At 38.1% G+C, this 23,334-nt stretch overlaps 1 long non-coding RNA gene across 1 annotated transcript in view; it reads right to left on the bottom strand.

Annotated features, from left to right (window-relative positions):
• LOC149857265 (uncharacterized) overlaps nucleotides 1-20,709 on the bottom strand; it is a 673,033-nt gene extending 652,324 nt beyond the window's left edge. The window contains exon 1 of the long non-coding RNA XR_016444089.1: nucleotides 20,635-20,709. This is a non-coding gene — a long non-coding RNA (uncharacterized LOC149857265). The remainder of the gene's footprint in view (nucleotides 1-20,634) is intronic.
• Nucleotides 20,710-23,334: the final 2,625 nt, after the last annotated feature.

Consider the following 23,334-nt stretch of genomic DNA (forward strand, 5'->3'; position numbering starts at 1 on the left):
CCTAATAGCCCTCCTACACTAACAGGCTGAGGAGGAGTACTTCTCCTTGGTGATAGCTCCTCCCTTCCACTGGTTATATGCCACCCTTTTAGTCCTCTGGCATTTCTAATGCCTGTGCTGAGCCATGGGGGTTTCTGAGCGCTCTTACCTCAGGGCCTGTTACCCTTTGGCCCTGGAGGATTGCCCCCTTAAGATACTACCATCCCTCATGGACTCCCATATCCTCTACCTTCTGGGCCCTCAGTGCCTCCCTTACTTATCTCCAAAGGTCATTGAAGTTGGCCCTTCTGAAGTCAAGAGCTTTAGTTTTGCTATAAGCCCTTGACACCCTGCTCTGGGTAGAGAATTTCAGCAGGTGATGATAACTATTGTCCAGGTGGTCAAGGACCTGCAGTCCCCTCACCAAGTCATTCCCAGTGGCCAAGACCAGGTCCAGCAAGGTGTTACCCCTAGTGGGGCTCTGCACCTCCTGGATAAGGTGAAGGTCCTATGATACAGCCAAGAACCTACACAAGTGGTCAGACCTGGCTTTGTTCCATCGTGCTTGAGTCTCAGAAAAATTGTTAATGTTAAAGGTGGGCAGATCCTCTTCTTCCTCCTCACTGCTTTTTTGTGCTTCAGTCATAAGGGTAAAATGATGGTGTACTACAAAAATAGATGTATTAATGGATTTTTAGGGACTTGAACAGGGTAGAATAGAATCTAACTTAAGTGCATAAGTCCACTTAAACACCTAATAGCTGGAACAGAATCTGGTCTTAAAAGTGTTTTTTATGCTTAATCCATGTTCAATGTACAGGTTACCCTCACTTTATGTAAATGCTGTTAGGGTAATGATATGGATTTTGGGGAATACTGGGTGCATCTGAATGAAGGCTTTTTCCTGCATCTCAGAAAAAGCTGCTGGTCACAAAGCTGGATAATATATTAAAACTAACCTCAGCAAAAGCCACTAGTCACAAGGCTGAATGATATACTAAAAGCAACTAACTTTGTTAATACTTAAGTAAGTGAATTCTTAACAAAAGGATAGGGTGCAAAGTGCATGATGTGTTGGGTAAAAATAGGATGCAGCCTACCAGCTATCATCAGGAGACAAAGCAGAAGTATGGCTTTGGAGATGGTGCTGAAGTCAGCAAGAAACCAGAAAGAACCAGCGAGAAACTGCAAGTGACCGAAAGAATATGGGGGTCAAAGTCTTATGTATGCGCTCTTAGCAGAGAAGCATGTAAATGAATGAAATACATAAGCAATACCAAGTAAACAGTAAACAGAGGTGGAGTTTGAGCTGGGAGAAGAAGTGGGTGGAATGAAAGGAGGGACAAGGGCAGAGTGAATGTTAATGAATATGAACCAAGGTGTATAAATGTAGAAAAAAATATTGTTTGGGGCGGCTCCCCAGTTTGTTGGCTTTTTGGGAACATGTCTGAAGCTGTCTCCATTCTGAATAAAGCTGTTGTGAGCAATGTGTGCTGGTGTTTGTTCCCTGCTTGCTCTGGGTAATGAGTACCAGGATCCATGAGCAATTGGACCATCATCTCCCTAGCCATTGGGCCACCGCATGGAGTCAGGGTCTAACACATGCATTCCTGGAAAATGGTGCATAACTTGAACTCACATAAAGGGAACCCACTTTACAATATAAGAAATAGGGATACTTTCCAAGACAGTGAATGTATTGACCTCTAGACCGATTTCTACCACTTTTACAGGACAATTTTGGTACTCACCAACAGCAGACAGTACACACAAGTACAGGGTCGTGATGAATGTAACCATAATGGGGATAGCAACTACAGAAACGTGTCACATGTTTAGAGCAAGTGAGGAGCACAGATCCACACAGGAGATTATATTTTGGTGCATGCCACTCCCACAGTGCACCACGCAAAGCAGCTGACTGGGCTTCCACCTCACCGATCGCATAAGAGTTTACCTCGCATATTTACCTCACATATAACAGATTTTTGACAAAAAAAGGGACATCACATAAGAGCGAATTTGCACATACAGAACCCGTGTAAAGTGAAGGAAACCTGTATAGGTCATCTTAAAATGGAAAAACATTTTCCATACAAGGAGTTATTACTGAATTGCTATTCAGGTCTATTTCCCCACATAAAAAAGGCTTAAGAATGTCAGCCCCTTTACCTGGCAATTCCAAGTTTGTGATCATAAAAACTAACAAGAGACTTTAACCTCAAAAAGATCTGCTCCTCCATTATATGTGTGAGAGCTTCTCTTTCCATTTGAACTTCATACATTAGACTAAAATATTTAGCAGACAGAGAACAATATGGAACAAGAGCAAATGTCTTCCTTAAACAGAAATCTCATATCATTTATTCATAAATCAAATTGATTCTGAGATAGGAGAGGAGAATGCACCTTAGATGGGCCTTGCTGAAAAAGCAGAAGTAATATAGTGTGTTCATTAGAACAATATTAAAATTAGATTTAATATAAAGTACCTGAGACAAAAACCAAAACTATTAACCCCAAAGCCACTGACTATTCATTAGCCAAGTCAATTTTGCATCTCATTATCATTCACATTGTGTAAATTCACACTGAAATTGATTTAGTAAACCAGTGCTTTGATGGGCCTGAAATTAAAAGGATAGGAGAAAAGATACAACTAATTGAAGAACATAATTTGATGATTGTCCAGGGTATGAAACTTACTGAGGGCAGACTGGAGCTTTAATTAACGACCAAGGGCCAAATTCAGGCTTGAGACAATGGCAGAAAAATTTGAATGAAATCTATAGAGGTTCAGCCACTTACTACAGGTGTGGATTTAGCACCAGATAGCAAAGCATTTTGCGAATAAGTTCAGAAGAACATCCTTAAAAAGAGAGAAAAACGTGTTTCCCTGGGAAGAGGGGTGGGGGGGAAGAGGCGAGGAGGGAAGCAAGGAAGAAGCAGTGGGAACTAGACCAGAAACACCAGCCCAACTTGGACCAAATTGTGCTTCAGCCCACAGCTCTGAAAAGGCTGCCAACTCCTAAGTGGTGGCTAGTTGTATTCACTAATCATTAGTCACTGGTACTCATCTGACTGGTCACACACATCACGTGGTATTTTTCTTGCCCCTTATTGGATCACTTAAGCTTTATGAACTGGGCATGTGAATATCTAGGCGAGAACAAAAGAATTTTATGTACATAAATAATTAGTATATTTATATCAGACCACTGCTCTATCTAGCCAAGTGGCATAACAAGCAGACTAGGTGCCCAGGGCAATTCATGTGGGAGTGCAAGGTCAAGGTGGTATGCACCAGTGGAATGAGAAGTGCCGTTCTGAATGTGGCATGGGGCAAGGGATAACAGCTTTATCCATGCTAGAAACTATTAAGAAGTCCTGCACTGAGCTGCTGCTGCTGCCAATACACTTTTTGCCTGCTCTGCTGTTGTTCTTGAAGCAGTAGCAGCCAGGATATGTTTTTCTGAGTACTCAGCAAGTGTGTGGACTACACCGGGGTAGGAAGCAATTCTAGCAATTCTTGAGTCCCTGCTCCTACCCACCCCTAGTTATACTACTGATTTAGACCAGTACATATCACCCTGCAGTAGACAGGTATGGAATAATCCACCTAAAAAGGAAGTTTCTGTTTAACCTAGTTATCTCCCCAGTGAACAATTGCTTTTGTAGCCATGTGGCACACAGGTGAGCAGTGACTTCTGATATGACTATGTCATTAGTATGTGACTATGTGTTTGCCTCTATTATAATACCAATTTAAATTGCTCAAGGAAATATTCCACAAGAACACAACCATACGAAAGCCTAAAAGCCCTGGAAGATCACATCATGTCCTAATACTCTGGTGTTGAGAAACCAAGCTCCTGTCTACTCCATGCTGTCTTCTCATTAACTGTTTCCAGGTTCCTCCTCATGTTCACATGACTTATCTACTAACTCACATCCAGCATGCATATGCTCAGACTCATACCAGGTCAAACATTTCCTCCCGCAGGATTCTATGCAGCTGGTTAACCTTTTCACTGTCTACCTTAAGTCCTATTTTAACACAGCACCCAAATCTCCCAGATATCTCTAGTTCCTGGAATCTGTTTTGTAGCCTGCTACCCAGCCCAGCATCCTGAGCCATGAAGTACAGAGAAAAATGTCAAGCACCACAAAGGCTGAGTTATATTTGAATGGAGGGTTATGAGTCCATCCATTGTGAAATTGGGGGGTCTGCCACAAAAATCCACCTGAAACTCATATTTTGATATCTACTCAACATTCATGGAGCTGAGGAAGGGTGATCCAGAGACTTGATTGTAGTCTCTTGTCCGTTGTATGCATTGTATGGGAAACTACACGGTGTTTATTTTGATTCAGTTTTGCACACATGAATTTTGCGTGTACAATACACTGGACTCAAGTCAGATGCATGCAAAATAGCAATCTAGGACTATATAAATGTGTGCCTGTTAATATGTAATGCTATACAAAAGCATGCTGTTTAGTATATTCTCTATATATCTCAACTTTATTAAAACTCTAGTTTATAAGCTGACATACTGAAATACATATTGACTGCTCTGAGCTTTTGTTGCTAGTGAATCTGTGCTGACATGTATTTGGGGGGTTTTTTCTTTATCTTCCAGCTTAAGACTTTCATTTCTACAATGAAAAAATGTATTTTGTACTCAGAAAAGGTTCACTAAAGTTAGAAATTGGAAAAAAAGTAAGTCAAATTTAGTACTAAGCAATATCTGCATGAGCTCTGTCAATGACATCCACATAAAAGCTGTTGTGTGGGAGCAAATAAGAAAAGTTGAATACTTTGCCTAGTGTAATTCACTTCATTTATTGACTTTTTCCCCCTCATTTGTCAGTGGTTCTGAGATGCCTGGCATTCAGAATGATTTGTAATGTAAATTATATAATTGTACTTTCACATATTTTAACATCAAATGGAATGATTGACTACAGAATTTGAGCTGTCTACAGGTGGGGGTCAATTATCATCTGAATAATCACACTGCCACACAAGAATAGCATGGCCATGGAGTGTGACATATTTTTATCTCTATGCATTTCAATGAAGTCAGGCTGGTACATAAAAGGTTATCACCTAGGAAACATATTTTCCTAAGCACAAGTTAAACATGCAAGCGAGATCAGCATAGATATTCAATTTAGCCAGTCAACCCTAACCTATTAATATTTTAACAAAATCCAGTGAGGATAATTTTTTTTCTTTGATCCCATTTCATTTGAGCAGCCTGGAAAGGGAAGAAAAATTAAAAACAAAATAGTCAAGCATACAGAATGAGGTTATGTATTAAGTGGGCTATTTAATGTTTCTGGCATTTTATAGCCCTAGGGAAAGTGTGGATGGATTTAACAATCAAGATCTGTGTTCCCTGGGCCCACAAAGTTCGAGAAACATAAAATAATCTATACTTCTGAGCTGACAAATCTTACCTGACACTCTGCTTCATCTCGCTGGGACTTTCTAGATCAGCATTAATCATATGTTACAGGGAGTAAAAAGAAAAGTAAATCACGCTAAGCTGAAAAGTGAGATGGAAAGTCTTTGGGCACAGATTTTAATCAATAATATGTGGGATAATAACCAGAAGCTATTGTTTTAATCTTCAGTTATGAAAAGGTAGCAATGCAAAACACAAAGCAACTACAAACTGCAGCTGTTTCAAAGGGGTCTGATGCAAGGCAAAAATGGCTTTGTGCACCCCAGACACTTTTCCTTTTCCTTTTCTAGGCTATTAAAAAGATCTGTATCCACAGTTCCACAGGATTTTGATGTAGTTATAAATCTGTCCCTTCCTAGTATCAGACTTCCATTTGTGGCTGCCCAATTCAAGATTTTTTAAAGAGCCTCAATTTTTAGGAAGTCCTGAGCCTGAAAGCTAGCTCTTTGGTGGTGTCTTCAGTTGGGCACCCAGACAAAAAAACCATACAAAATTCCTATTTTCAAATGTTATATATTTTTTAAAGAAGACTTTTGGCTGGCTGATTTTCATGAATACTAAATGAATCCTGGTTGTGCACTCTCTCATTCCTCAGTCCATAGAAAGAAGAACAATACATTTCTAGTTACTTGGCCACTAATCTGAATATTTCGTAACCAGTTAAAATGATTTGTATTTCAATTAAGGTACAGAGCTAGATCCTCAATTAGTGTAATTCAGCAGAGCTACACCAGTCTATACCATTAGAGTATATGGCACATAAAATATAAGACTATAACTGCTTTCACCTCTGGCTATTCCTAGGTTTTGGTTCATGACCTCTAACTTCACTCAACCCTTCAGTAATGTGTGTAATAATATTTGGTTTGCTCAGTTGTGAATAGGAGGTGGGGACACTAGTTCTATTTCATGCTTTTGTAATTATTAGTATTATTTTAGGGGGTGGGGAGAGAATTACAGATCAGACTGAAACCTAATCCAAAGCCAGTTCAGCCTGTCCATTAATGCAAAACAGTTTTGAAACTGTGAATGGAACTCAAATAATTCTTTCACTGTTGCTCAGTGGGGAGCTTAACTGAGCAGACTTTGCATGGTTATGTTAAAAAGATAAAGCCAAGAAAACATTTTCCACAAGAAATCTTATGAAGGAAGACTTTCTTTACTGTCAGAAGCTTCTGCAAAATGTGGACCATGTTATCCTGTTTTTACTGTGTCTTTCTTTCTAAATTTAAATTTATTTTTTCTTTACCTTTTGGACATGATTAAAGATAAATCTAATTTAAGAAACCTGATTTGGCATGAAAACTAGAAATTTGAGATGTCTTTGTGACACAAAAAACTCAAATATTTGTTTTGACATTATCAAAAAGATTTCATTTGATAGGACCAGAACATGTGGCTTCATTGTTTATCATTTTGCTTCATTTTTATCATTTTCCTGTTCTGCATAAATATGCATGTTTCCACCTTACCAAAGCATTTTAATAATTACTATTAAAAAATCCAAAGATTTTCCAAAGTGTTTCAGAGGATGTTTAAATTCATCAAACCCTGATTTTCAGAAGCTGAAGATTCCACCAGAATTTTTTTTTACTGAGTCTAATAAAATCTTGTTATTTATATTAAATGATCTCTGAAGTATCTGCTACAGCCAGTGAAAAGACAGACTCTTATAGAAATCAAGAGGAGCTGGAACAGGCCCATAGTAAAAATGGCTTTAACAAAGCAAATTTACAACTCATTTATCTCAGGGAATATGTATGAAAAATTGCATTTCTTCCAAATATTGCCATTACCCCCAGATTGTTCAGCAAATATTTTGTAATATATTTTTCAATGTACTGCTGACTAATTGCAAACATTTCTCAGTGGGTGATTCATCATTTTAAAAATATATTTGTTTTTCAAGCAGTAGCCAAATAATTTACATGTTACTATTTATTCAGTCTTTTTGATTGGATGAATGTGTGATTTTTTTCTAGTCCAGAAATTAATACAATTAAATGTACAATTCACTTACCCATTCTAGGGGCTTGGTTTGTGGCAAAACAAATGCAATAAACAACACTCTAAGCATTATCACTTGGCTTTTAACTTGGCTATTCTTACGGTTTTCCTCCTGGAGCTTAATTAGTTCAGCTCCTTATAGCCTCCATCTACCAGCCAGCATTACTCAGAAGTAATTATCTCAGTCTTTAATATTACCTACAGTCACTCCTGAAAAGAGTCCTGAATTGCTGGATATAGAGTTTACTGCCATGTTCTGCAACCTGAATGAATCTTTCAGTGAAAGTGATCTGAGATTTACTTTCTGATGAGAATGGTTCAACACAGCTCTGGCCTGGGACAAAGTAGGTGAAGCTCTAGGAGTTTAGTTTTCTGTAAAATAGAGATAACATTCTCCTTCACATGGGTTACCATGAGGCTCAAATGAAAAATGCTTGACTATAGAGCGCCATGTGAAAATCAAGAGAACAAAACATTAATTATTTTGTTAATTTTAATCAAGTTTTAGAATTAAATGATAACAATTTTAAAAGGTTTGAGGAACCTTAGGGATCTCAGTTTTATTGAAGATCAATGAAACAAAGATTCTGAGATACCTAAACACCTTCTAAAATTGGACATACAGGTTTAAGTCGTCTGAGTATTTTTTAAATGTTTCTAATAATGCAAAAAAGACTTCAGAGTATCCCTTTAGTTAACAAACAGTATAGATCGGAAAATCAAAAGTCAACTTCTTGCCTGCCCTTTTACCAGTGTTGCTATATACAACTAAGGTGGCTGCCATTACGAAGTCAGGATTTATTAACATCTATTACAGAAATTCTTTATAGCAATGAGGTATAACTGCTATCTCTGACGCCAATCTGACAGCAGCTTGTAAGGACTGACGTTATAAAGATGACTACTAGAGATGCACCATGTCTAATATGTGAATAAGATTCCTTGACAATTTCTACCTCATTCATAACTACTTAGTTCTATGATAAGCTAGTCAGAAAAAGAACACTGAGGTATTAGGTGGACTTCAAAATGTCCTCCCTGTTTTAAGTACATCCATACATTGGAATACTTTTGCAATGAGTAATATCCCCACAAAATAGAATTAAATTTCTATGATGAATAGTTATTTAGAAAGACCATTCCTTTTGTATTCAATAAGACTTTACATATGCTCTCTCAGAAATTATGTAAATCATAGGACAATAGGGCTGAAAGGGACCTCACAAGATCATCTAATTCAGCCCCCTGCACAAGGCAGGATAATCCCAGACTAAACCATCCCAACCAAGTGTCTGTCTAATCTGCTCTTGGAAAATTCTGAGGACCACAACTTCTCTAGGCAGCCTGTTCCAGTGCTTGACTACCCTCATCTCCAACCTAAACTTCCCCTGCTCAGCTTAAGGCCATTGCTCCTAGTTGTGTCCCCTACAGCCACAGAGAAAAGCCCTCTCTGTAATTGTCCTTCAGATATTTGAAAACTCATTATCAAATCCCCCCTTAGCCTGCTCTTCCTCAGCATAAATAAACCTAATTCTTTCACTCTTTCCTCATAAGTCTTGTCTCCCAAGGCCCTGATAATTTTTTTCCAAACTGTACACATTTTTCTTAAAGTGTGGAGCCTAAAACTAGGCACAGTACTCCAGCTCTTTCTCTTTCATATGGCATCAAATATCAAATTGCAAATCTATGAACCATTGTCTAGTATCATCGCTCGATGTGTGGATTCCATCTGCCCCATTTGGGCATTTGTAAAGATTGCAGTGTTGTTTGTTGGACACTGCATTCACGCAAGGGACTAGCCAAAATGTTCATTTTGTACAATGTTGTTTTGAGGTGTCTGTATCTACATCTTAGTCTGTTCAGCTTGACCCACACTTCTCTGGCAAGGTCATGCCTAAGGGGGTTTGGTGTGGGTATAAAAAGCTGTAGAAATAGGTCTGACCTTTCCCAGTAGTTTGCCCACTCTGTTGCTGCCCATAGGTTTGGTTCAGCATCCCCAATGTCTTCCAGTACCTTGTGGGCTTCATGTATAACCTGTACTGAATAGAGTGAAAGAATCACTTCCCTTGATTTGCAAGTGATACTCATGTTGATACACCTCAATATGCTTTGGGGTTTTTTGCAACAAGAGCATACTGCTGGCTTGTATTTTGCTTATGGTTCACCCTCATGCCCAGGTTCTTCTCTGAAGTACCACAGCCTAGTCAGTCATTTGTGCGTGCCATTGTTCTGTCCCAAGTACATTCAGTGAAATGTTTGTCAGGCCTAATAAAAGAGTTAACTTAACTCTAATGGTGTTCTAGCTCCTGTCTCCACTGATCTGGAGTCAGTGAAGACTGACCCTTTGAATCTCCAAGTCTCATAAAGCTCAATTTGTTATTTTAGAGAAAAAAAATGAATCAATAATGAGAAGAAGGGACACAGCAGCCAAACACAATTCACATGTATCATTTACATATACAGCAGGGTTCTGATTTCCTTGAATCTCTCATTACTCTAATGCCACAAAAAGAATTAACCCAAGTCAAGGCTGGCAGGTAAAATCCAATTCTATTTTAAACCAACTTCTACAGTATCTTAAAAGAATGCCTATAGCACAGACAGCTCTGCTGTTATAGGTGCAGTCACATTTGAAACCTAGAACATGATTATGCATCGAACTAACAACAAAAACACTTTAGTATTCTGTTCCTGTGCACTGAGGGAAGAAGATTCATTAGGCTGTGTTTTTTTAAAGGAGAGTGCTGGTTCAGTTTTTTTGACAAATTTCATCTGTAAATACATTGCTGGTGAAAAAAGTTACAGGAACATACGATAACATTTTCCTTCATAAAGGTTTCTTAAGGGCAGAACAGAATTTCTGGTTAAAGGCAAAGAGAATGACAGAGACAACAGAGTAGCCTGATAGGCAGGACATTTATCTGGAATATTGAAGGGGGAGGTTTAAGTCCCTGCTCTTCTAGATTTAAGACAGAATATTGGACCTGGATCTCCCATATTCATTGTACAGACTACCAGGCATCTGGTATGACTCCAGATCAGTGGAGACAGGAAGTGATGTTGAGGAGTAACCAACACAGGTTTGTGCCAGGCCGATCCTGCCTGACTAACCTGGTCTCTTTCTATGACCAGGTAACAAAGAGCTTAGATGTGAAGGAGGAAGTCGATGTCATCTTCTTGGATTTCCAGAAGGCCTTCAACACAGTGTCCCACCCAATTCTGGTGGGCAAGCTGAGGGACTGTGGCACTGACAAATGCACAGTCACATGGGTGTGACACAGAGGGTGTGGTGGATGGGTCAATGTCGACCTGGGAGCATGTGGGCAGCGGAGTCCCCCAGGGCTCGGTCCTTGGGCCGGTGCTGTTCAACATCTTCATTAGTGACCTGGACGCGGGTGTGGAGAGCACCCTGTTCAAGTTTGCTGATGACACCAAGCTGTGGGGTAAAGTGAATACACTGGCAGGCAGGGACCACATCCAGGCAGACCTGGATATGTTGGAGAAGTAGGCAGATCTGAACAGGATGCGGTTCAACAAGGACAAGTGCAGGGTGCTGCACCTGGGGAGAGGGAACCAGCATTATGGTTATAGGTTAGGGGCTGACCCTCTCAGCAGCACAGAGGCAGAGAGGGATCTTGGAGTCAGGATTGACTCCAGGATGAATATGAGTCACCAATGCGATGAAGCAATAGGCAGAGCCAACCGCACCCTGTCATGCATCAACAGGGGCATCATTAACAGGTCCAGAGAGGTCTTCCTCCCCCTCTATGCAGCACTGGTCAGGCCGCAGCTGGAGTACTGTGTCCAGTTCTGGGTGCCACACTTCAAGAAGGATGTGGAGAACCTGGAGAGGGTCCAGAGGAGGGCCACTTGTATGGTTGGGGGCCCCTGTGGCCAGCCCTATGAGGAGAGGCTGAGGGACCTGAATCTCTTCAGTCTCCACAAGAGAAGACTGAGGGGGGATCTTGTGGCTGCCTACAACCCTATCAGGGGCCACCAGCAGGGACTCGGGGAAAGTCTATTCACCAGGGCCCCCCTTGGAGTCACCAGGAACAATGGCCACAAGCTGAGGGAGGACAGGTTTAGGCTAGATATTAGGAAGAACTACTTCACGGTAACGGTGGCCAGAGCCTGGAATAGGCTTCCCAGAGAGGTGGTGCTCTCAACTTCCCTGGAGATCTTCAAGAGGAGACTGGATAGGCACTTGGCTGGGGTCTTATGACCCCTGCCACCCCCAGTGCTCCTTCCTGCTGGTGGCAGGGGGTCAGACTAGATGATCTGTCTAGGTCCCTCCCGACTCATCGATTCTATGATTCTATGATTCTAATTTTCCTATACCATAACTGCTCCGGAAGGCATTGAGGAAACAACTGTATAACACAATGCTGTGGGAAGACAGTTTTTCTCACAAAACAAATATTCTTCCTTAAGAGTTATTTTTTCAATAAAGAAAGTTCATAAACTGTATTTACTATCAGCAAGCAAAATGGCAATATAGTGCCAATAGAGAAAAGAATGAATGGATGTTGAATCTTGGAGACATCGTCAACAAATTTCCCATGGCTTCTTAAAGCTGTTCAAAGTAGCCAGTTTACCCAGTATTATGTTTAACTGTTGAAAATGGTTACACACGTGGAAATGAAATGAATCCCATGAAATTCTCTGTAATAATCAAAGGTGCACCAAAGCTAACACCAAAGGCAGTAAAAATATCACTGTCCCCAAGCAGCAAGAGATTTTTTTTCTATGCTATGATTTCACATAATTCACAAGACATAATTTGCATTATGATAGCATCTTAAAGCCCCTACTGGGTTAAGAGCTGCAGTACATTAGGTGCTGTACACACACATAGTAAAAAAGTGTCCCTGATCCAAAGACCTTGTATGGCAGGAAAAAATGTGAAGGAGAAAGGAAATTACTACATTTTCCAGATGGGGAATTTAGAAACAGGAAACAATTCACAAAATTCACTCCAAATTCAACAAAATATATAGGCAAGTACTTAACTTTAATCCCGTGGTTAAACCTATCTTATTCAGCACAATATTATAAAATCATATAGTTAGAAAAAAACTTCAAGAACAATTTAGTCCAGTCCCTTGCCTGGATGCAGGATTTTCTGTTTTTAAATATTAAATCTTTATTGACACTTACGGGAATTAAATACATGCTCACTTGCTTTGCTGAATCTAGATCTCTGTGAAGAGAGAGTGCAAACAAAGATAATTATTTTCTCGTTGTAAATAGTCTTGCAGGTCTCTAAACTAGTGCATTGTTTTAAGAGTTGCTATATTTTTACTAGTCACCAGAAGGGATAAAGGAGGGAACACTTGAATCACAATTATAATCTTCTACGTTTATCTGGAATATTGAAGGGGGAGGTTTAAGTCCCTGCTCTTCTAAATTGAAGAACTGTGAAACCTATTTAACCTTAGCAGACATAAATGTTTTGAAATGCAATTTATGTACTGAAGGAGTGCTATTGCAACAGTCATCTCAAAAGTCAAGCATTTATTTCTCCCTTTCATTTGCTGTCATAAGAGACCCCAGCATGAATCATTAATGAGGTATTAACACAAGCAGCTGATAAAGCTTTTCAAAGTCTGGCCAGTAGGAATGCAGGAAATTTCAGTTTTCCAACTGATTTAGTAGAAGTGTGGTCAGCTAAAAGTCCTTGCCAGTTTTTCTGCTTTCATTTCTGCTTCTGTAACCTACATGGAAATCAGTTTTTCTTATTACACTGCAAAACTATCCGATTTACTTCACCTTGTCTCAGTCTTTCTTTCTCAAAAGCAATTTGGAAAAGAGATCCCAGCATATTTATTCCTTTTAATGTTACTACACAGGAATTAAGGCACTTTCAAACTTTTTTGGTCAATGCTTATAGAATGGAAAAAAGGGAAACTTCAAATCACTTGCAAGTTGCAAGTATAATAATCTTCACTAATTAGCAATAATCAACCATGCAATATTTGTAACAACATTCATAACAGGTGCTTCTTTCTGATTCTCTAAATTGTGCCTTGAAAAAAATTATATACTGAATAAAAATAAAAAACAAATTAGGTTTCAGAACAGAAGTATTCTAAGTATTTTGTAATGCATATATATTGGTCCCTCCAAAAATGACATATTTACCATTTTCGTTAATTCATTTTGTTGAATAAGAATATTGGTGTCATGAAACCAGGATAATCTGATCAATTAACATACTAATATGCAAGTAGCAAATGTCACTCTGACTTTTTTTGTTTTACTTATGATTTTGCCATTGCCCCCTACTGCTGGTAACATTTGTCAATAATTACGGTTACTTGGAGAATATTTCTCACCTCTACGTGAAGAAATGTAATGATACAATCTTTATAAAATGCCATAATAAACAAAACATAGGCACAGGAAGGCATGAAACCACCAAGACTCCATCTGTTCAAGTGTGATACACTTCAGAGCTCCCATTTCACATGTAGAACAGAATATGATTTATAATTTATACCTAGTTGGTGCAATCCTTATTGAAAATAAAAACAGTCTTTGATGAAATGTTAGCTTTATGCTATGATCAAGCTATTGAGAGAATCATAGACATTTCACAATTTACTTCTACTGTTGCATCTTTGCAATTCAGGTTTTTTATTTTATACATTTTTCACATAAACTGTATAGCTGAATACAAACGTAAAATGTGTAGGTATGAATCCGTGCTGAAATGTAATTACAGCATTAAAAGGAATAAACTACTGCAGATATTTCTGACTCTCTCAGGAATATTTAAGGCCTACTTCTAATGAGTTTTTAAACAATCTATGAAATGTAGAATTTATAATTTTTTTTCTTGAATTGTCTGAAGTCTGTAAACACATGAATGAGTCAAAGGACATAAACAGGGCAATGCAACCATCAGATTCTGCAGAGGTCTCCTGTACTTGCAGGATTACTTGCAGGATGTTTATCAAAAAAGCAGTAGACTTCTGACAGCTTTAGATCCATGCCCATGGTTGGATCCTGCATCCCTTAACTCTGTGAATAATTCCACTGGTCATAAATGAACTATTTACATGAGGATGACGATGAAATCCACTCCTGTATAAACCTCTATGTGCCATTTAAACACTTTTTTAAGGCCTTGAATTAGACTTCTGTTTGAGTTGGGGCCTTGCACTAAGACTCCGCATAGGAGTGACTTATAAAATGGATTAAATGAGTCAGAGGCATGACAAGCAGATTCTGCACCCTGACTAGCATAGATGGCAGGGGGGCTGGGCTAGTAGTGGTGACTGTGACAGATGGGTCAGAAGTGGTTGTGGTTCTTCTAAGTGCCCTACCTGCCCACCTTTAGTTATCAAATTGAAATGAATAGTTCCTTTCAAAACGCTAGGCTTTTTCACAAGTACAAACAGGGTCAGGTCCCACACAGAGATCTCATGCACTGAAGGAGTCTTCCCTAGGTCTCTAATGAAAGCATTGGCTCCCTCACTGAAATAATGCAACTTTCCAAGCACCTGATGTCTTAGTTAAAATCCTGACTAAATTCTTTGCTTATTAGAGCAACTGACAGTTACATCAACATAGTAGAGTTAGGAGGAAAATTACACTGTTTGGTGTTTTCAGTACATTTACAACAGAAGTGCTTTGAACTGGTTTGGTAAATGTTACTGGCTAATATCAGAAGCTGGATGTTTGTCAGAACTTGACCAGATTGTGAGTGTGTAAGAAAAAAGTGGAACTTGCCTTTACCTCATGCTGAGCAGAATTGTTTTGTCAAAATATTTTTTTCAGTGAGAAGTATTTGTTTGAATTAAAATCAACATGTTTTGAAAAACAGTGTCTTTATCAATGAAATCTCACTTTGAAAAAAGAAGGAAAGCATAACCTTGAATGGTCCGTTTTTCCATCTGCAAAAGAAAAACTAGATTTGTAAAAATTTGAGCATGGCTTTAGAAATGAAGTTCATTTTTTATATAAAACTTTTTTTTAAAGTTTAACAGGTCAAAATCAAAGCAGTTTTGCAGGAAATATTTTGTTTGGTTGGTTTATTTGTTGTTTCACTTAAGAACAGAAGAAACCCCCTTCAAACTTGTATAATACCCTGCAAAACTGAAAATCCAGTTCTGCCCATCTCTACCAGCCACAACTGTAGTCCTTCCTAACTTGCCAGATGCTAAAGAAACTGAGGATAAATAAGGAAATGGTCTCATTCTGCTCTGCGCTAGACAGCAGAGAAGGATCAGCATAAAAGGGGAAAGTATGCTGCATTCCTGGAAGCGGTATGCTACATCCTTGCATGCTGTCTGGGCGAGGTGCATGCTACCAAAAATAGTTCTATGAAAGTTAATGGACCTTCTCACAGCAGTACTTGCTACTATTGTATTATGTATTTAGAGACTCATTCAGAACCTTTTACCTAAGGGTTTCATTTGAAACATTTGTAAATGCTTTGTCTACAGACTATTTTTGAGACATATTAATCATTTATATAAAGATTCAAGGTCATGACAAATGTCTTTATTTCCATACGGGGAAATAAGGATTGGAGGTGAAGCAGGAAAGTAGTCCATTTCCTGGTGAAACAGCAATGCTCAGAATAAAGATCAGTGCTGGGTGTTAATTTGCTGGGCAGCATTACAAGGAGGAAGGAGACAATGCATAGAAATTATGTTGCTATTTTGTTTTGTTTTTCTAAAAAACCCAAAGTGTTAAAATATTAAAACAGTCATTCGAGCATTTGCAGCTGTTCTACAGAATGTTTCAACTTTGCACAGCAGAAGTAAAGCAGCTTACTGAGCTCACTGGGGAGAGAAACAGCAGCCAACACCTGTAGCTGGGCAGGTGCAATGGACAGCCAACACCTCCTGTGGGGGGTTGACATCTGTGGGGTGATGACAGTCAGGACTGTTGATGTCTTCATGGGAGATCAAAGGAATTCTTGAGGGGTCAGCAGAGGATGACATGTGGGTCAGACAGCTGTACTGGTTGAGAGACTTTCAGGCAGGTGATCCACTTACACTGTCATTTTTGGTCTGTGTCAAGCAAGCATCTTTTCTTGATGAAGCTGCTGGGGCTTGGAAATGTCTTCAGATTACCCCAGCAGCTTTTAACAGAAGGCTTGAGGGCTATGTGTTTATGTGAATGGGATCTCAAAGAACCATGAAGCGAACTCCCATTGGATGGCATTCTTTTCAGAAGTCTTACTGACTGCATGCTTGTTCAGAGATTGTTATTCTTATTCATTCCTTTAAAACCCCTAAGTACTAAAGCGTTTATCAAAAATGACTTATGCCATTGGACACTGTAAGGGTATGTCCAGATTCCACATACACAGAACACTATGAAGAGTGTTTGTTTTTTTAACTGGCTTGCCCACTCCTAAATTAAAAAGACTTTCTTGGGTTTTGGTTGATAAATGTCAAAGTCTCTGCAATATAAATCAGGTGAGAATTTTTCTAATGTCCTAAATACTATGGGACAAACCTTCAGTTGAAGTAAACCTCAAATGTAGATGGAATTAGGCTAATTGATGCTGGATGAGGGTCTGGCCCGAAACATTCTTCCATCTTTCTCATCCCTCCTACTAGTGCAAAACATTTGGTGAATGTCATTGAACACTGCCTTTGTCTGAATCAATTCTTTGAACAAATATTTTGGAAAAATACAGTAGCATTAAATGTGAGCACTAACAGATTATCAGCAATGTGTAGGGAAAAAGTTATTGAAAACACACTTTATCATTATTTCATTGTTTTGTATCTATATTTCATGAAGAAGGTGGCCTTCAGCATGGTCAAATTTCAGGGAAGCTTTTAAAATGACTGTCCTCTCTAAAGCTTTTATGATCTCAGTTTTCTGATAACTTATCACTATTAATTAGAACTGTGCAAAACTTGCATAAAGAAACCTTAAACCAGATTAAACTGATTTAGTTGAATCTAGATCCAATTTTAATTGAGCTTGGACTGATTTATATTTCAGCTGGAAATCATGTAAAACTCAGTTACAAAGGAGTTTCTCCTTATGTTTTGCCCTTGCCATGCTCCTTTTTTCTTTCAGTTCTACTCTTAGCTGTTTTATGCAGCTTTGCTAGGTCAGAACTTTACTCCATTGTCCACTTTGAACCTGAGGTAGGTTTCAAAATCAGGAGATATAAAGACAGTAGCTAACACAGCAGAGATTGTGAGGCCTGCTTGGAAGCCTTGACATGAATTTTAAAATTCTCTGTAACCTACAGTGGATCAGGGAGAGGGCATTAGAATTGTGTATCTGAGTAATCTGAGTTTACAAGAAGTTTGACTCAGTTCAAGATCTGAACTGCAATTCTACAGAGTTTAAAATCAGTGAGAAATGTAAAAATTCTACTGTTAAGGATTAATTTCTATAAAACCTACAGAAGAGCTAGCTACTGTTTCTGTTATTTATCAGTGAGACAACTCACAAATGTACCCCCATTTACCAACTGACAATTTCACCCACATAATTATTTGTTTCCAGTGCAGGACCCTAGGCTGATAATCACATCAGAGAAATGTTAAGACCAAAATCTCTGTCTCTCTTATCTCTGGTTCTCATAGACTTGAACTCAAGAGAGCCACATGTGTTACTGAAAATAGAATGTGTTGTGATAGTTGAGGAGGGATAAAATCTAAGCAACTAAGATTTCTAACTCAGGTAGACCTTCCATTTGCTGAAGCCCCACTGCTTAAAGCCCTATTAGCTTCAAAGGTCCACCTGCCCAGTATTCATGGCAGAACTGAGACTTAACAGAAAATGGATTCTGTTTTGCATCTGAGTGAATATTGATAAGAGTATTTTTGTTTGCTTATTTTTAATTCTGTTCTAGTCCTATATTACCATCTGACATACATTGTTCCTGGAAAATTTTGAGAGACACACCTCAGCTGATTTTATAGGCTGATAACAAAGGAACTAAATAATATGAAAGAGAGAGAGAGAAAGACACAGCGCATACAGAAAGGAAGACTACTACTGTAAGTCCATTCTTCTGATGCTAATCTTACTGCAAATAATATGTGGGGTACATGAGAAAATGTCAAATCCATGCTAACTCACAATCATTGGCTTTCAATCCAATCTGAAACTAATCCAAAGAGAAAAATACAAGGGAAAGACAGCAAGTTAAAGTCTCATGTAGAAAGTTAAAAAAAAAAAAAGAATCACACCCTCAAATTAACAGCATATCAAAAAACTTCTGAGCATCCCAAATCATTTCAATATTGAGGTTATTAAAGTTTATACATGCATAAACAATGCAATTATATAGGCTACATTTAACTCCAGTTATTTTTTAGCATTTTTATCATAAGAAACTTCCAGAACATGGAATACCTATTTCTCCACGTAATTATTCTTCAAATCCAGGAATGAGGTTTTTTAAGTTACTTTCATTTAAAACCAAATGCTTCTGAATTCATCCAATGCACGTACAAACATCTTATCAGAGGAAGGTATTGGTTCTTTTGATACAATCCTGTTCCACTGAAGTGAAAAGTAAGGTGAATGCCTCAGTTAAAAAAATCACAGCACATAAAATATTTTCAATTTCTTTCCCCTTTATGATCAAGGAAGTGTTTACTGCAAACATGGAAAAGTAAAGGAAACAAAGCACTGAAATGAGGTTCCAATATAGATTTACACTTTTGTGTAAGTCACCTAATAACCCTAAACTTGTTTTCAAACACTGTGTGCAGCACTTTTTCATTTGCTCTGCCATTTGGATGTGTCTGCATGTTACCAAGGTCTAGAAAGTTTTATAAAGGCAAGGTGAACTTTACATGACCACAACCTATTTGCCTTCCTCATAGGGCTCGATTCTGTAAGCTGTAAAGAGCCTGTAAAGTCTTGTTCACTTCAGTGAGAGCTAAGCATATTCAGGGCTGGAACATAAAGCTTCCATGGAAGCTGACACAATTTTTTTCCATACTAATGGAGACAGGATTAGATTCTTAATAGCTAACAGTTATCCTGAAACTTTGATACAAAGTTTTAAAACATCCTTGTTTCCAATCTCTTCATTGAAATGTCATTGCCACTTTTATTGTAACTAACAATTCAATCCAGAATATCACGTGTTCTTTGTTGTCAAGCCTAATATACATTTTAATACACAATTGATATGCAAAAAACAAAACAAAATGATATACAGGGGAGTAAACACAGCACATGACAAGCAGGGTTAAAATAATAGTTTAAAAGCAGCACCTCCAGTGATGCTTTAGCTTAATGCTTCCATCTCAAACCTCCTTCAAAAGGCCCTCCCTGCTCCCCCCCCACAAAAAAAAAAAAAGAAAACCAAGAGAAACGCTGAGCATACAAATTATGTCACTGACATCTGGAAACAGGCATGACTACCCGAGTAAAAAATAAACCCAACGGAGGTCATGGCTTTAACAGACTGTCGCTCTATATTTAAACTGATTGATTCATACAAAGACATAATTATAGAGAACATTGAGATCAGCAGCTCACAGCATTCAGTCACAGGCAGAAATATGTTTACAGGAAACTTATGTTTAAAAAAAAGAATGTGCCTGCCATCTAAAAGCTAATTGATATATTCACTATCATTCTGATACATATAATAATTTCAACTTTAAAAATGTGACTAACACCTCCTTATTTTCCCAAGTACATAGCAACTAACTTTTAAGCTATACATGATCATGTATAATTTTCAGGATGTTCTTCACATAAAACCTATTGGTTATGCAAATAAAAGGCTTTGGTGAATAATATACAGTAACTAATTTGTATAATCATTTTCCCTCAATTCAGCATGATAATGATATGTAAAGCACATCACTACAGACTGTCTGTGAAATGAATTCTGTCTTAATATGCTAGTCAACTAGCCATTAGACCTTTGCACGGGCTCACTGTAAGAAAAGCAGAAAAACCCACACACATTCTTTCAATTTCTAAAGGGAAATTTGACTCTAGCTGTAGAACAAAGAAAGAAGAAATAGAAGTAAAGGAAAATCAAAGAAAAAGTGATTTGGATTCAAGGGGATCAGATGTTTCATTTATTGCAGGTTGGAGACCTTCAATCAGTCAAATGAAAGACACATTTGTATTAAAATACCTACAAGGCAGAGAGAAAGCCTTGATCAGGTGTATTAGATTTAAGTTACAGCTCTCTTGCTGAGAGATGTGAACCTACCTTCCAGTCTATCTGTTCCCAATATTGAAGGTTTTCTGTGTTACAAACATTAGATGAAAGGTAGCTTACTTGTCTTCCCACGTATCTGCTAGATATTAACTGTACATTTTAAGTATACACTGCAGAAACCATGAACTTAAGTACACACCACAAATATTCACCTATTAAAAGAGACATTGAAGTGATGCACATGATGTGACGTAAAACCCATACAAATGAAGCTGGAGATCCATTGTGCACTGTTTCCTAAGGTAAGATTCTTATTTTCTTCAGTGGGAATATTTTATCATAGCAGACCCTTTGGCCCCCCAAACAGGGACCTTACTATACTAGCTGCTGAACAGACAAATAATGAGGAGATTCCCTGCCATGTGAAGAGGGCAAAGTTTGGTCTGCTTTGCATTAGAAATTGTATAGATGGTAAAAAGCCAAATCCAAAAATCAGTTTTCAGCTTTGAATCCATCCCTTTATCAGACACACACATTGACTTCATTGTACTTGCCTAAAACTAAGGAACTAAGTCCGGACTTGGACCAACAATAGCATAATTTATATTAGCCTTTTCATGAGAGGCTCTCAAAATACTTTATAGATTAAATAGCTATTACCTGGTCAGAAATTTTCTGATAATGCTTTTTTATTTAGAATACTGCTCATTGGAACTTAAACTTTTTCTTGCTAAATATCAGTTTTGGTTAAACTTTTAGGAAAGTTTCTCAGGTCCAAGATGGAATTTTGGGTCAAAAGCTTACCTGTGTGCATGCCCCCCCCGCTTATCTGTGAAGTGGAAAATCTGGATTTGAGTCCATGTCTAAATCAGACAGAGCAGGGACTTAAGTCAAGCACTCCCACATCACAAGATAGGACATTAACCACTGTGCTATTGATTCTTGTTGGATACATACTATGCATATTCTCTTTTTCATAACATTTTTTGGCTTAAAACCAGATTTAGAAATCTTGATTTTATTTTCCCCAGTAAATAGAATTCTCGTTTTCCCAACAGGACTACTAGCTTTGAAAACAACTCTGTGATGCAAGTTATTTGTATAGTTTGATAAATAGGGGTATGAATAAACTAAGTGACTTGGTCTGGGATACATGGAGATTAGAGGACTTTAGTAATTTTGTTTACTCAGATTCTTATATAGCTTTTACCACTGTCAGTGGATTTCAAACATTAATGAGTGTGCCTTTCTACTATCCCTGTGAATTAGAGAAATAGTAATATCCTCATTTTCTGGCTCGTACAGAAAGCTCACAGAGGAAATCTGTAGCAGAGTCAGCTCTTGAGATTCAGCTAGGATTTGAACCACAAGATCATTTGGCAGGATTCTTGGACGGGCACTCTATAACCTAGAGACGTACAGGTTTGAGGAAGGTAGGGCAAAAGGTAGCTTTAACCCATGTGTGTTTTAATCCCATTCTGGGCTGGCACAATTAATATCAGGAGTTGCTCTACTTTATAAAGCCTATCTCCATGTACTGTCTACCAGCTACTCTGCAGACTCTAGAAACTGCAATCCTCCCCCCACCCCCCCAGCAGCATGCACTTTAAGAACTCTACTCATTCAAACACATCCCCCATTTGTCCAGTGACTGCTTTGGGGGATTTTGCCCTCAGGCACCTCTGGAGCTTTTACAGCCACTGTAATGCCAAACCAGTGGTACAGTGGAGCAGTAGCCAGAGAAACAATTCCTCTCTGGATGGTTTTCAATTAAGTTCAGACCCGTCAGCCCTAGGGGACAACCTCCTTAAGGCAATGGAGAAAGGCTATTTCAGCCTCCTAATTCATGAAGTTTGTTTCACTGACCACAGGGTCTGGTTCTTTTGCAACAGCATTTCATTAACATGAAAGTCAATATAACCTTGCATTGTCTGTAATTCAGAACAGTGAGATGATTACATCTGAAGAGCATGTTGTTACCCCTACTTTACTCTGGCACAAAGTCTCCAAAGTCCTTGGAGTAAAACTGGAATATTGCTGTACTAAATTAGACACCATATTTAAAAAAAAAATGTTAGCTGCTAAAGTCTGACTGACTTGCTAAATAAACTACTACTGTACCAGTCTCTGCTTTCATGCATACACATTTGCAAACACTGCATATTTGTTTGAGTTTTAAATCAGCTTTCTTGTTAAATAAAATATCTATCATTGTAAAGCTTTGAAAAACTAGTAGAACTTTTCATTTATCTACCCAGAGATTCTCTGTCAGTCTTTAAAAATAGTTTATTTTTATTTTATGTCCTTATTTTTTAAATATTTCATTTTTAAACAAAAATAAATATGCTTCAAATATCACTTGAATAATACAATATACCACTGAAATGTAATCTCTGTGTTGGAGTTCATCAAAAGATGAATGGGTAAAAATAAACAAAAGGCCAGAATAAGTTTATTTTCCTTTCATTATAATTTTATTTTTGGTTTAAACAAGGAGACGGTTGAGTAACACTTTCATGTCCAAATGGGGAAAGTCTAAACAAATTTTTTAAATCCTATTTACATATAACAACATATGAGAGAATTTGCACAAGTCTATCTCACAGAAGCAGTTGGTGCATCAAAATATAGCCAAGAGGCTAAGATGCTTTGTATATCTCAGATTTAAGATTTCACGTACAGTTAAACCTGCTTAGAAATAAAGCAGATAAAACACAATTCATACTTTTTTAACAAAGTGAGCCCCTTTTT

Source organism: Crocodylus siamensis, chromosome 9 (genome assembly GCF_052110815.1).
Source record: "Crocodylus siamensis isolate JL-2025a chromosome 9, ASM5211081v1, whole genome shotgun sequence".
NCBI classification, from domain to species: Eukaryota; Metazoa; Chordata; order Crocodylia; family Crocodylidae; genus Crocodylus; species Crocodylus siamensis.